The sequence below is a fragment of the Triticum urartu genome, chromosome 1A (assembly GCF_056163025.1).
Source record: "Triticum urartu cultivar PI428250 chromosome 1A, HENAU_Tu73, whole genome shotgun sequence".
Lineage (NCBI taxonomy): Eukaryota > Viridiplantae > Streptophyta > Magnoliopsida > Poales > Poaceae > Triticum > Triticum urartu.
In genome coordinates, this window is record NC_141873.1 from 18,353,687 (window position 1) to 18,366,200 (window position 12,514).

General features: G+C 43.8%; 1 pseudogene; it reads left to right on the forward strand.

Moving 5' to 3' along the window:
• The first annotated feature begins 8,521 nt into the window (after positions 1 to 8,521).
• LOC147988486 (uncharacterized) lies at positions 8,522 to 11,244 on the forward strand (annotated as a pseudogene).
• Positions 11,245 to 12,514: the final 1,270 nt, after the last annotated feature.

Here is a 12,514-nt window from a genome sequence, read left to right on the forward strand (position 1 = left end):
TTGTACGCAGCATGCATCGTCTTGCATTTTGTTTCCACCGGTAAACAAGTTGGCCCATTTATATCCCATGTCATTAATGTTTTAACCAGCGCACATATTGCGTTGCAAGTTGCAACCATCTACTATCGACGTTTCCCATCCCAATCCCTCATCTTCTTCTCTACCTTAAAGCTCCACGACATCATACATTCTTAAGAAGTTGCTCCCCACTTTTAGCAATTCTCTCAACATGTACATTGTCCACATCAACATGATGCCATGTCAGCATTCCATTTGCAAAGACCAAATCACCAACCAATCGGCTGATTCAATTTCCTACACGTGGGACGTACACAGCCACGTTTTGATTTGGTGCACTGGGATGCCGAGCGGCCGAGGCAGACATGGGCTGTAACTTCCTTCTTCACACGTTAATCTCTACTCCTAATGGAGCAGTTGGTGAATAGTCTGCCGGTTATTTTTCGCTGGTTTTATTTCGCCTCACCACTTTCGTTGGTTTTATTTCGTCTCCCTTCCACCTACCTTTTCGCTTCACCACCCACATAAACCCATCAGATTAGTTACCATATAAAAAATAAATCGCAATCAATCAAGTATTGATGATCAGATTAGTTACCATATAAAAAATAAATCGCAATCAATCAAATATTGATGGGATATTTCCTTATATTGATGTGATTTTCCCTTTCTTATCATCAATCATCTCTACAGCCTAAAAAAATGTATAGCTTTCCTTTTCCTGCCAACCGACCGCGTCCCGTCTCCCTACATTCGCCCTCGTTGCTCTGCCTCCCGCACGAAAAAAGCCCTCTCGTTTGACCTCCCCCAAACCGCGCACGATGGAAAAACCAAGCCGCCTGCTTCCCCTCCTCTCGACCGCTCCATACGTCCAGATCGCGGCCCCATCCCCATCCTCCTCTCACGTCACGGCGGCCGATGGACTGCCGGCACCACCCTCCTACTCTCTCACCGCCGCCGTCCTCCCGCTCGCTCGCCGCCGCCGTCGCCACCAATCCCGGCGAAGGCGCCGTTGCTGCTATGTCGCCTCCTTTCCCCATCCAAGCCCGACCATGGCAACGGCGCCCTCTCATGTGTCCCGCGGTGAGGTTTGGGGAGGCGCGACCACAATCCAGTAGGGATCGCAACGCGGACCCGTCCGCTGGGATTGGTGTTGCCTCCGTTGCGAATGGGATCGAAGGGAGGGACTACTTCGTCATCAAGGTCGGCGAGGCAGCGGCCGATTGGGAGCCCGGTTGTGAACATGGGAGTTCGTCCCCATGGAGGCGGCGGCCGTGGAGATTGGATGTGAAGCAACCCCACTTGCCGGTGGTGGAGGCTTGCCGTCCATGTGATCCTTTCTTCTCCCGGTATTCCTGTTCCTTGCCTCCCATTACAAAAGTGAGCATAAATGAGAGCAGGGGCTGATTTTCATCACTTCATTTCTCATATTTTTAGTTGCTTTTTTGAGATTATACAAGATGCTCCCGATCTGTTTTGTCAAATTACTTGGATCGTCTTATGGAATTGACAGCCATCGTATTTTTCACCTCATGTTATTTCTTAACCCTTGTCCCACTAGGCATCCATTACATGTTTGGTAATGACGTGATGTTGAGGCGGCTAGGAGAAGCGGGAGAGGGGGAGAGAGAGTGAGGGAGAGTGTGTGTGTGAGGATTTGATGGTAAAAAAGGTCGCCAATGTCGTAATATTGAACTTTTTAATTTAATGTGGCCCCGTTGCAACGCACGGGCGTTCTTCTAGTTAATTATAGCCCATGTCTGCCGTCCCGAGAGGCCAGCCATCGTGCCGCTGTTCAGCTTCTTTCTAGCATCAGTTCCTTCGTCTCCTTAATTAATTATCCTCCTTGCTTTCCGTGACCTTAATTAATTATCCTCCATGCTCTTCGTTTCCTTGATGCAAAAAGAACCGATATAGGGCACGGCGGCTGGTATCCCGGTGCTCATCCTCTCCGATTAGTTTCCCTGCGCTTCACCTCCCTGTACGCTTTTATCAATACGACGATCTTCTCCCTTTGAGTTCTGCCGTGACATGGTTGATCCCATCTTCCGTAGAAGTAGATTTATAGATCAATCCATGGATCTACTCTTTCTTGATTTCTCCTGATTCATGATTATAACGTTTCTTGATTATTTTTTGCCGCAGTGCAGCAACTTGCACTTGATCTGCCATCGCTCTTATAGAGCCCGCGGGGTCGACATCGTGGAGCGCATCCACTCGGACTACGGCCGTAGCCACGCCGTCGTCAAGATGCTCTGGTCCGTCCAGTTCACGTGTCGCAACAGAGAGTACCGCCGCACGGTGTTCCTGCATGATATGGCATGGAGGACCACTTGCACCCCTTGCTGGTATCCTGGTACAAGGCCTGCTTCTGCCACGGGCCGCTGCTACGGCAGCATCTTCTTCCCCAGCGTCGACGACTCAAACATCAGCAGACAGAGCGTCATGGGTAGCATCTCCATCCCCTCCGCTACGGCAAGGATCTGGCCGAGGATGTTGACGAGCAGGCGTTCCTCAGGGCCAACAATGGTGAGTTGTTCAATCTCTGCTGCGCGGGTATAGAGCTCGTCGTTATGACATCCGGCTGGTACGTGGTAGAGGCCGAGGCGGACAGTGATTTTTCAAAGTTATCCCATGGAGGCCTATGTATGCACCGACCAAGTTAAGGTTTTCATATCGTTTTAATCTCCCGAAGCACTGCAACCGAAATTGAATTGATCATAGTAGAAGATTATTTGGTGCAGATTTTCAACTATTGTTGCAGCTCAATTGTCATAAACAATTTTCTATATGGTCTCGCTAGAAATCCAATAAGAAAATTTTGCTCTTCCACTTTTCATAGAATCTACACATATGGATTGAATTGATTCCTCTTTTTGCATGTCTCGGGCTCTCGGCGTAATTGTCATTGCAACGCGGTATATCATTTTTGGCATATCTCAGTTCAAAGATCTCAGTTCAAATCCATGTGTCGATGAAACCTTTGGTAAAATATAGAGTGAGTTCATGTTTTTACCCCCTATTTTCACATTTTTGACACTAATTACCCCATTTAGTGAAATTTCATCCGTTTTACCCCATTTAGCAAAAGTTCTGCCACAATTTACCCTGTTTAAAATTTTGCAAGTGTTCTGATCGACATATCCCAATTGTCAGGTCCAGCCGGCATGCCACATCAAAGGTTTTTCCCTGTCTATTTTCTCTCTCCTAAACCGATCCTCGCAGCTTCTCCCGACCAGACCGGCCCGATGGAGGTCGCTCGCGTCGCATCCAACGCACAATGCCCGAGTCAACCACGCTCCACACTCACACCCAATCGATTGCATCGCTCGTCCAAGCTTCTGACTGCACGTACCTGTTGGGCTCAGTTAAACATAGGGTTAGGGATTATCAGGCGCCGGCAATGGCGACAGCGGCAGCGGCGTGATTTCATACCTCCTCGAGCGGCGATGTATGGCTGCAACATCAAGGCAAGAAACGACCATGTGGAATCCGGCCCCGTCAATCTCGCCGACGCTTGGCCGCGACATCAAGGCAAGAAACGACCCAATGTAATCTGGCTTCGTCAAGCTCGCTGACATCGGCGTGGGCGCGTCCATGTACATGACCCCATCAGGTTGTGCTCAATTGATGGTGGGTCTATGGCGACCGCTGGTCCAACAAATCAGTGAGGTTGGTGAACAAATAAGCCCTCTTAGTCGTACCCTGTTCCATATGATTTTGACCATCTCCACCACATATAGCAATTTGTGTATTCTGAAATTTTCCTGACTCATGCATTGGCTGGTGAGGCGTTTTATTCGCACAGAATTAAAATGCTTATTAAAAGATCACGTGTATACATATCACCCTTCTATAGCTGACGTACATTGATTCAATTTTTTTTCAACATTTTCAATATTGTCGAAATTCTTTTACTTCTTTGTTTGCGGCAGGATCGTGCGTTGAATTGTGGCAGAATGCTCACAAATTTTAAATCGGGTAAATTGTGGCAGAACATTTGCTAAATGGGGTAAAATGGATGAAATTCCGCTAAATGGGGTAATTAGTGTCAAAATGTCAAAATAGGGGGTAAAACCCGGAATTCACTCTAAAATATAATAAGAGGTAGTAACTAAATCTTCTCAATGTATCTATGATTTTTTAAGACATAATATAATAGACTGAGCATTTAGTTTACATGTACTCAAATTCTCTTTAGTTTAATGAGCTTCTTATTTTATCACTACCTTCCTCTGATTTTCTCTCTGTCTATTATCATGTAAAATATTTCTATTTATGTCAGACTTTCAAACTATTATATTTTCTGTTATCCCTATTGTTTTATTATTTGTCTGCATATTTTCTTTCCAATTTGCATTTTTGGTGATAACCTATCTCTTATATAGTGTGATGACTATATATATTATTAATCCAAATATTGATGTTTATACAACCAAATCTCATTGAAATATATTGCAACGGATCCCGCCGCAACGCGCGGGGCATCATCTAGTTTTTTACAAGGCAGCAGCGCCATTCACCCTTCCCCACAAATTCCCTCTGGCCATCCAGCTTCCCACAAACTGCGACAATAATCATGTCAAATCAAGGATTAAAAGCCCCCGGTGGAGGTGGAGGCCCTGTCATGCGCTCTCTCTCCCATAAAGAGCAGCCTTTCCTGGATCCATCTGCTCCCATCCCTTCCCCTCCCCCACCCCCACCCCCAATCTTTCCCCACACCGCCGGTCATAGCTAGAGGAGCTCCCTAACCACATTGCTCTGCTCCGACCCCTCCTTGCGTCGGCGGCCGCGTGCCTGTAGTCAGAGCAGAAGGAGCAGCCTCGGAAGTATCGGACACGGCCATACCGGGGCCAGCAGGAGGAGCGACCTCGGATGGATCGGACACGGCCATCCGCTGCAGCAGCCCCTGTTCTAGCAGGAGTTGATCCCTCGCAAAGTTGTTCTGTTCCGACCCCTCCTCGCGTGGTCAGAGCAGGAGGAGCGGCCTCGGATGGATCGGCCACAAACTGTCAACAGATGTGTCTCAAGAAACTAGACAAGTATACTATGATCGCAGTTCACAGGTACTGGGGCGACACACCAGTACAGTTAACACCTCGGGGCTGCGCCATGCTTCATCAATCATCGCGTCGGTCTAGGGCAACTACCTCCGAATACGGCACTATGGTACGGTGCGTCTCTCTCGATTGTCAATGTATGCTTATTTGTTTGACATGGAGTTGTTCCAGTCCCGGACACATCAATGAATTGTCAAGTTGTTTGCGATTTAAACAAAAAATAAAATACTACTGGTCAGACTCTCTGGTTTGTTTTGTGGAACCTATGCACTTGCCTGTCTCTCTGTCAGTAGAGTCACAATGGCGTTGTCCGCCTGCAATCGTTGTCCATTGCAAATTTCCTAGGTTGATTATAGTTCCAGGGGTAGTTGATTTAGTTTCTTTAAGTTGCTGGTGGTGAGCGGAAGCGGATCCGACAGTGGCGGCTAGCTATGCGCGCTACACTTCTGCCACAGAGCGCTGCGTCTGTGGTTCATCGGGGATGGCTGTGCATTCTTTATTTTACATGCATGGCCATTCTAATAAACATGGACAATTTTAGGTTTGGACCTTTTCTCGATTGATGAGGCTCCTTTCAGAGTTCTGATGCTTTCACCTTTGTTACAAACATAGAGGGTTCTCAATCTGTTTTTTTTTTCAGGTATGTCTGTGGTTGCAGGATATGGGTCGAGATAGAATATACTCCTGAAATTTTTCTTTGTCGTGTTGATTTCCATTGTTAATAAAGAATATACTCCTAGATGTTATTGACTGGCATTTTCTCTATGCCGCACTTGAATACCAATATTAACAATTTTGCACCCCTTTTCTTTGTAATAACATTGTTACTTTTGAAGTCTATTTACATATAGAAATGGAATGTTCTCAAAATTTATTCCATATATAGGTGCATAGGTTTGTAATACTCCGCCAAGACATTTGAGAAGACATTTGTTTCTAAATTGCATGTTAGTAATTCATGAGTTTATGCATAATTTCTTGAAGGTGAGAAAACATTGTACCACCACATCCACAATATTTTCACGTGAGCTGATTGCAATGCTATATGGTCCCGCCGCAACGCGCGGGGAATCATCTAGTTTGTAATGAAATTAAACACACGCCTCAGCTATTTAAGACGCTCACATGATTTGAATCACACCGAATGCACACACACACACACACACACACACACACACACACACACACACACACACACACACATATATATATATATATATATACCAGCAACTGCCTACAGTACCGTCCCCTCCAGCCGGACTTCTGTGTCAACAGGAAGGCACCACAAGAAGGACGATTTCTGTGTTACCACAGGTGTTTCACGGTGCCCACCTACGCCACAGTTGGTGCATTTGTTTCTTGATGAAACAAAGTTGGTGCATTTAGGCTCCTTCTTTGGAATGTCACCTCTGTCCAGGCAAGTCTTGCTCTTCTCTCCCGCTTGTGTGCAACTGCTGCAAACCCGGGTGCGTTTGCTTGTCCCAACTCCACCGTCGGCTTGTTTTTCTTTTTTTTGTATAAACAACCTCCTCTTCCTCTTCTTTGCGCTCCAGTATCTGTTACTGGTTGGCCTACCTGCCTTCCACCGCCTCTCGAAACCTGACAACCAAACAACCAGTCAGAATACTAGGTTTCATTATTCGCAAAAAAAAAAATACTAGGTTTCATCCCCAGGCCGATCAAGCCATGCCCGCACGCACGAAAACAGCATTTACACATACCTTGACTGAATGGAAGCAACACAAACCCGTGTGCTCAAAGTTTCCGCACTCGCAAACAAATCGTTCACCTGGCCCCTCCCTCGACTGCGACTTCATACACCACTTCCTTGTGTTCTTTTTGTCGCATGTACAGCTCAATGTATGCCCAGCTTGTTATGTTCTTTGTGGAGTGGTCACCGTACGGAGGCTTTTGTCCCTACTATTGGTTGGCCTCCTTGCCTTTCGCCTCCTCTTAGGAGTTGACTCTACATTGCTTTGACAACCATCAGCAGCCCCACGTCCACTACCAGCGGATTGGAGCATGAGAGTTTTACTATCACCGTATCAAGGCCTTTACCATCACACTCTGCAGCCAGCGGGGTAAGGATGTGCACTGCGGTTTTCAGTATCTCCATGGCCTTCTCGTATCGTATGCAACCGTGTTTTTGTCGCCTAGACAGACCACTTCTAGAGCACGCGAGTATAAACTACTCCCTCCGTTCCGTAATATAGGTCGCTGGGGGATTCTTCCGACCAGGTGAAAATGGGCAAATGGACAGTTATATCCCCAGTTCGAATTTGAATCAGCTCGTCTTCTACACCAGCGTCTTCCACCTCCGCCCCCGGCCCAGCCCTCCACCTCCACCTCCACCTCCTCCACCCTCCACCCCCGCCCAGGCGCTCCTCCTCTCCCACGCCCAGGGGCTCCTCTCCTACGCCCGCACGCCCAGGTGGTAGGCGAGCTGGTGCTCTGCTGCCGCCCGCTGGTGGAGGCGAGCTGGTGCTCTGCTGCCGCCCGCTGGTGGAGGTGAGCTGCCGTCCGCGCGTGCCCAGGGGATGTTCCTCCCCACACACAGGTGCTGCTGCCGCTGAAGTACTCGCCGCTGCACAGTAGCTGCTCGCCTAGGTTCATCTCCTCACCCAGTACTTGCTCTGCATCAATTTGATGATCATAAACAATCTGATGATCATAAACTGGGACTTGCTCATCTGAGTAAACAATTTGATGACCATAAACAAGAGTAATTCAGAGAGATATTTGCTCCCAATAATTCGAGACAGTAATTTGCCAATAATTCAAGACAAGAGTAATTCAAGAGATAATTGCTGCTAATGATTCAAGTGATACTCTATCATTATTTGTTCAAATTATTGCACAGTGTGTAGACTTGCTACTGAATATGGCATAATTTTGAAATTATTGTACACTGTACACTGTACAGACTTGCTATAAAATTTGGCTAATGATTCAAGCAACAGTATATGAATTAACTTGTACTGTATCAATGTGAGCAGCAGAAATTCAAAACAGTGTGGGTATTACTCCAAAGCAAAATACTCCTTTCAAACTTCTTGTACTCCTTCAAAATGAAACAGAAAAAGGAAAATGTTTCAGTTTATCTTGATTAACAGAAAAACTCCTACTCTAAATTGCTACTCCAGGTTTAGCAAGTTTCAGTACTTGAGGTTTAGCAAGTACTCCAAGTTTAGCAAGTTTCAAGGTTATCTTGATTGACAGCAGAAGAAATTAGCAGCTACTCCAGGTTATGCAATGCAAGTTTCAAGAGTACAATTCTGAAAATTAGCAAGTTTCAAGTTCTTCTTTGCAAATTTCAGTACTCAAAATAAACATACTCCAAGTCAACTGTAGCAAGTCAATTGGAGTAGTATCAGTAGTTAACTACAGCAAATCCAAGAGTAATGTTCAACCTCTTACATTCAAAGTTCTTTTGCCTGTAGACAATGGTGGTCCCAGACCTCAACTGCACTCCACCTGCAGAAGAAGGATATGAAATGAATGAAGACGCACTGGCAGGAGTTCAAATGGACGAAGATGCAGGGGCAGGAGTTGAAATGGATGAAGATGCAGGGGTTCAAATGGATGAACATGCAGGTACAGTTACAGTAGCATTTCGGAAATTTTCAGTTAATCATGGAAGGAAAAAACCAGTTAAATTTTCAGTTAACTAGCATTTCAGAATTTTTCGGATAAATGTAGCATTTCAGAATATTTTGGATTAACTGTAGCATTTCAGATTACTCCATTACTCCAGGAGAACTTGCTTTCTTCTACCTATTTGGACTGAAAAATGAATTTCTACTCTACTGTAAACAAAATTAAGCTTTAACAAATTTTTAACTGAAAATGAATTTGGACTGAAAATTTGTACTCTACTGAAAATGAATTTGTACTTGTACTCTACTCCATTACTCCAGGAGAACTTGCTTTCTTCAACCAGTAGATAAGCTTTAACAAATTTTTAACTGAAAATAAATTTGTACTCTACTGTACTTGTAGCAAGTCCAAGAGTATTTGTTTTGCTTTATCTACTGCACTTGTAGCTTTAACACAAAATTAAGCAAAATTTGTGAACATGTACAGCAGGAGAGAGGAGTAGCTTTCTCTACTGTACTTGTAGCTTTAACATGCACAACAAATTTACACATAGAGAGGAGAGGACCAATTTACACACTGAGTTTCAAGCAATTAACAAGACAAGTTAACTTACATAATACAGTTTGATGATATGATCATATCATCATTTGGTCATTTGATGATATGATGATATAATCATTTGATCATTTGATGATATGATCATATCATCGTTTGATCATTTGCTTATGTTTATTTGACCATTTTTCCTTTGATCATTTGATCATTTTTCCTTTGTTGCATTTCTTTGTGCAGGTGTTGAGCAAGTAGTTCAGAAAAGGGATAGCCTAGATGACAAGCAAAAATATGTTGTTTATGTTGCAATGCATACATTGTGCATGAGTAGAGAGGGAAAGTTTAAGAGAGATGACAAGAAAAATATTGTTGATTTCTTTGGAGTGGGTGTATGGAATATGCAAAGAATTTGGAAGAAAGCGATGAAGCAAATTGCTAAAGGTCTGGAGGTAGATGTTTCAATTCAGAGGAAAGGAAATTGTGGAAGGAAGCCGCAGCCCTACCACATAACTGTGTGAAGCCAGTTCTCAAGGAAAAGAACAAGAGGGATAGGATCAAATTTTGTTTGTCAATGCTCGATGAGACAACAACAGAAACTGAAAGACCGAAATTCAAAACAATGCACAACATTGTGCATATCGACGAAAAATGGTTCTATATGACAAAGAAAAACTGAAACTATTATCTGCTGAATGAGGAAGAAGAGCCTACGAGAAGTATACAAAGTGGCAGTTGTATTGGAAGGATCATGTTCTTGATGGCTGTTGCTAGGCCAAGGTGGGACAGTGAAGGAAATGTGACCTTCTCTGGGGAAATTGGTATTTGGATGTTTGTGAAAGAAGTTCCCGCTCAGAGGAGAAGCGACAACAGGCCCAGAGGAACAATGGAGTCCAAGTCCATAAAAGTCAATCGGCAAGTAATGAGAAAGTTCATGATAGAGAACCTACTGCCAGCAATACAAGCAGCCTGGCCTGAGAATGATGCTGGACAAACCATCTACATACAGCAAGACAATGCTAAGCCCCATATCTTGCCTAATGATCCAGAATTTGTAGCAGCTGTCGAAAGAACTGGACTGGACATCAAAATAATCCAACAACCTGCCAATAGCCCTGATTTGAATGGGCTTGACGTTGGGTTCTTCAATTCGTTGCAATCTCTAACAGATTGTCTAAGCCCTAGAACACTTCAAGATCTTATCAAGGGTGTACTAGATGAATTTGAAAACTATGAGGTTTATAAGCTGAACAGACTTTTCCTATCTCTACCAGCTTGCATGATTGAAATTTTGAACCACGCAGGGGGCAATGGGTATAAGATACCACATGTGAACAAAGAAAGGCTTGAGAACTCTGGATTGCTACCTCCAAGACTTAGATGCCCTCGAGAGATTTATACAAATGCCCTACACAACTTACAACTAATGGAGAGAGTTCAGTAATTGATGCTTGTCATGGATGCTTGTGATGGATGCTTGAGATGCTTGTGATGGATGCTTGTGATGGAGGCTTGAGATGCTTGTGATGGATGCTTGAGATGCTTGTGATGGATGCTTGTGATGGAGGCTTGAGATGCTTGTGATGGATGCTTGTGATGGAGGCTTGAGATGCTTGTGATGGATCATTGTGATGGAGGCTTGAGATGCTTGTGATGGATGCTTGTGATGGATCCTTGTGATGGAGGCTTGAGATGCTTGTGATGGATGCTTGTGATGGATCCTTGTGATGGAGGCTTGAGATGCTTGTGATGGATGCTTGTGATGAGGCTAGAGATGCTAGTATGATTGTTGCATCCTTGTGATTATTTGTACCTCCTTGTTGTTTTTGAATTGTGTTGGAGTATGATGATTGTGATCATGAATGATTATTTGTAACTCTTTGTTGTTTTTGAATTGTGTTGGAGTATGATGATTGTGATCATGAATGATTATTTATAACTCCTTGTTGTTTTTGAATTGTAACACAAAAGGTCTCATTTGAATTTATTTGAGATGCTTGAGAACAGAACAGAAAAGAAGAAAGAAAGAAGAGAAAAGAAGAGAGAAAGAGGAGTACTCCATTAGTGAAAGAGAAGAGGACCTCTAGAGGAGAAGAGAAGAGAAGCTCTAGAGGAGAAGAGAAGAGAACCTACTTAATCTGATCTGATCTGATGAGAGAAGAGAGGAGTAGCTTAGTTTTAATTAAATGAAAAGGTTTGGTTAACAGAGAAGAGAAGAGGATGACACAATACTACCAGTTCCAGTACTCCACAGATTTGACATAGTATTTGACTGAATTATACTAAATGAGCATAAACACAATTTCATCAGAAACTGCCAACATAAACACAGGGAGCACACATCTGACTGAATTTATACTTATTTTGACAGTAATCTGTATTACTCCTAATTTACCGCTGAAGCTTAGTCTGAATGTTTTGACAGCAATCTGTATCAGCAATCTAATTTAAGGGAAACTTTCCTACACTAAACTGCTTGCAAGCACTACTGCTTGCAAGTCCTGCAGTATATTGTACTCCTACAAATAAGTTTCAAGTTATTTTACTACTCCTACAAATAACTACTCCTACAGATTAAATTTCATATCATAGCTAAAAAATATTTTATTGAAAGATTCAAGTTAATTAAAGGAAAAGGTTTCATTTTATTTTACTCCTACACTTTACTGAAAAAGAAGGGAGTAAGAGAGGACAAATGGTTCAGATAATTTTAAGTTAATTGAAAGAAATGGTTTTAGTTTATCTTAATTTTACTGAAAGTTTTAAGTCAATTAAAAGAAAAGGTTTCATATTATCTTAATTAATAGAAAAATGCTACAGTTAAAATATAAAAATGGTTTAAGTTAATTTTAACAAAGCTTTATATTAACAGTACAAAGTATCACTGTCAGTTTCATTCTTTAAACAGGTTGTTGCAAGAGAGATAATTCTAAGAAGTCAGAAAATGCCTGAAGATACTGAAAATGCAAGATAACTCTTGAAGCTACTGAAGCTACTGCACCAAAATTAACACAAGATACTGACAGCAGCAGCCCAAGATTAACACAAGCTACTTACAGTACCTCTATTAATCTCCTTTCCAACTGTAGATCAAACAAGCAGGCGGCGGTGCGGAGCGGAGCGGTGAGCGGCGGTGCGGAGCAAGATGCCGGTGAGAGGGAGAGAGAGGGCGCATCAACGGGGAGAGAGCGGCGTCGCGCGCGCGAGAGAGAGGCGACTGGTGGCCGGCGTCGCGCGCGAGAGAGAGAGAGAGGCGAGCGGGGGCGTCGCGCGCGCGAGAGAGAGAGGCG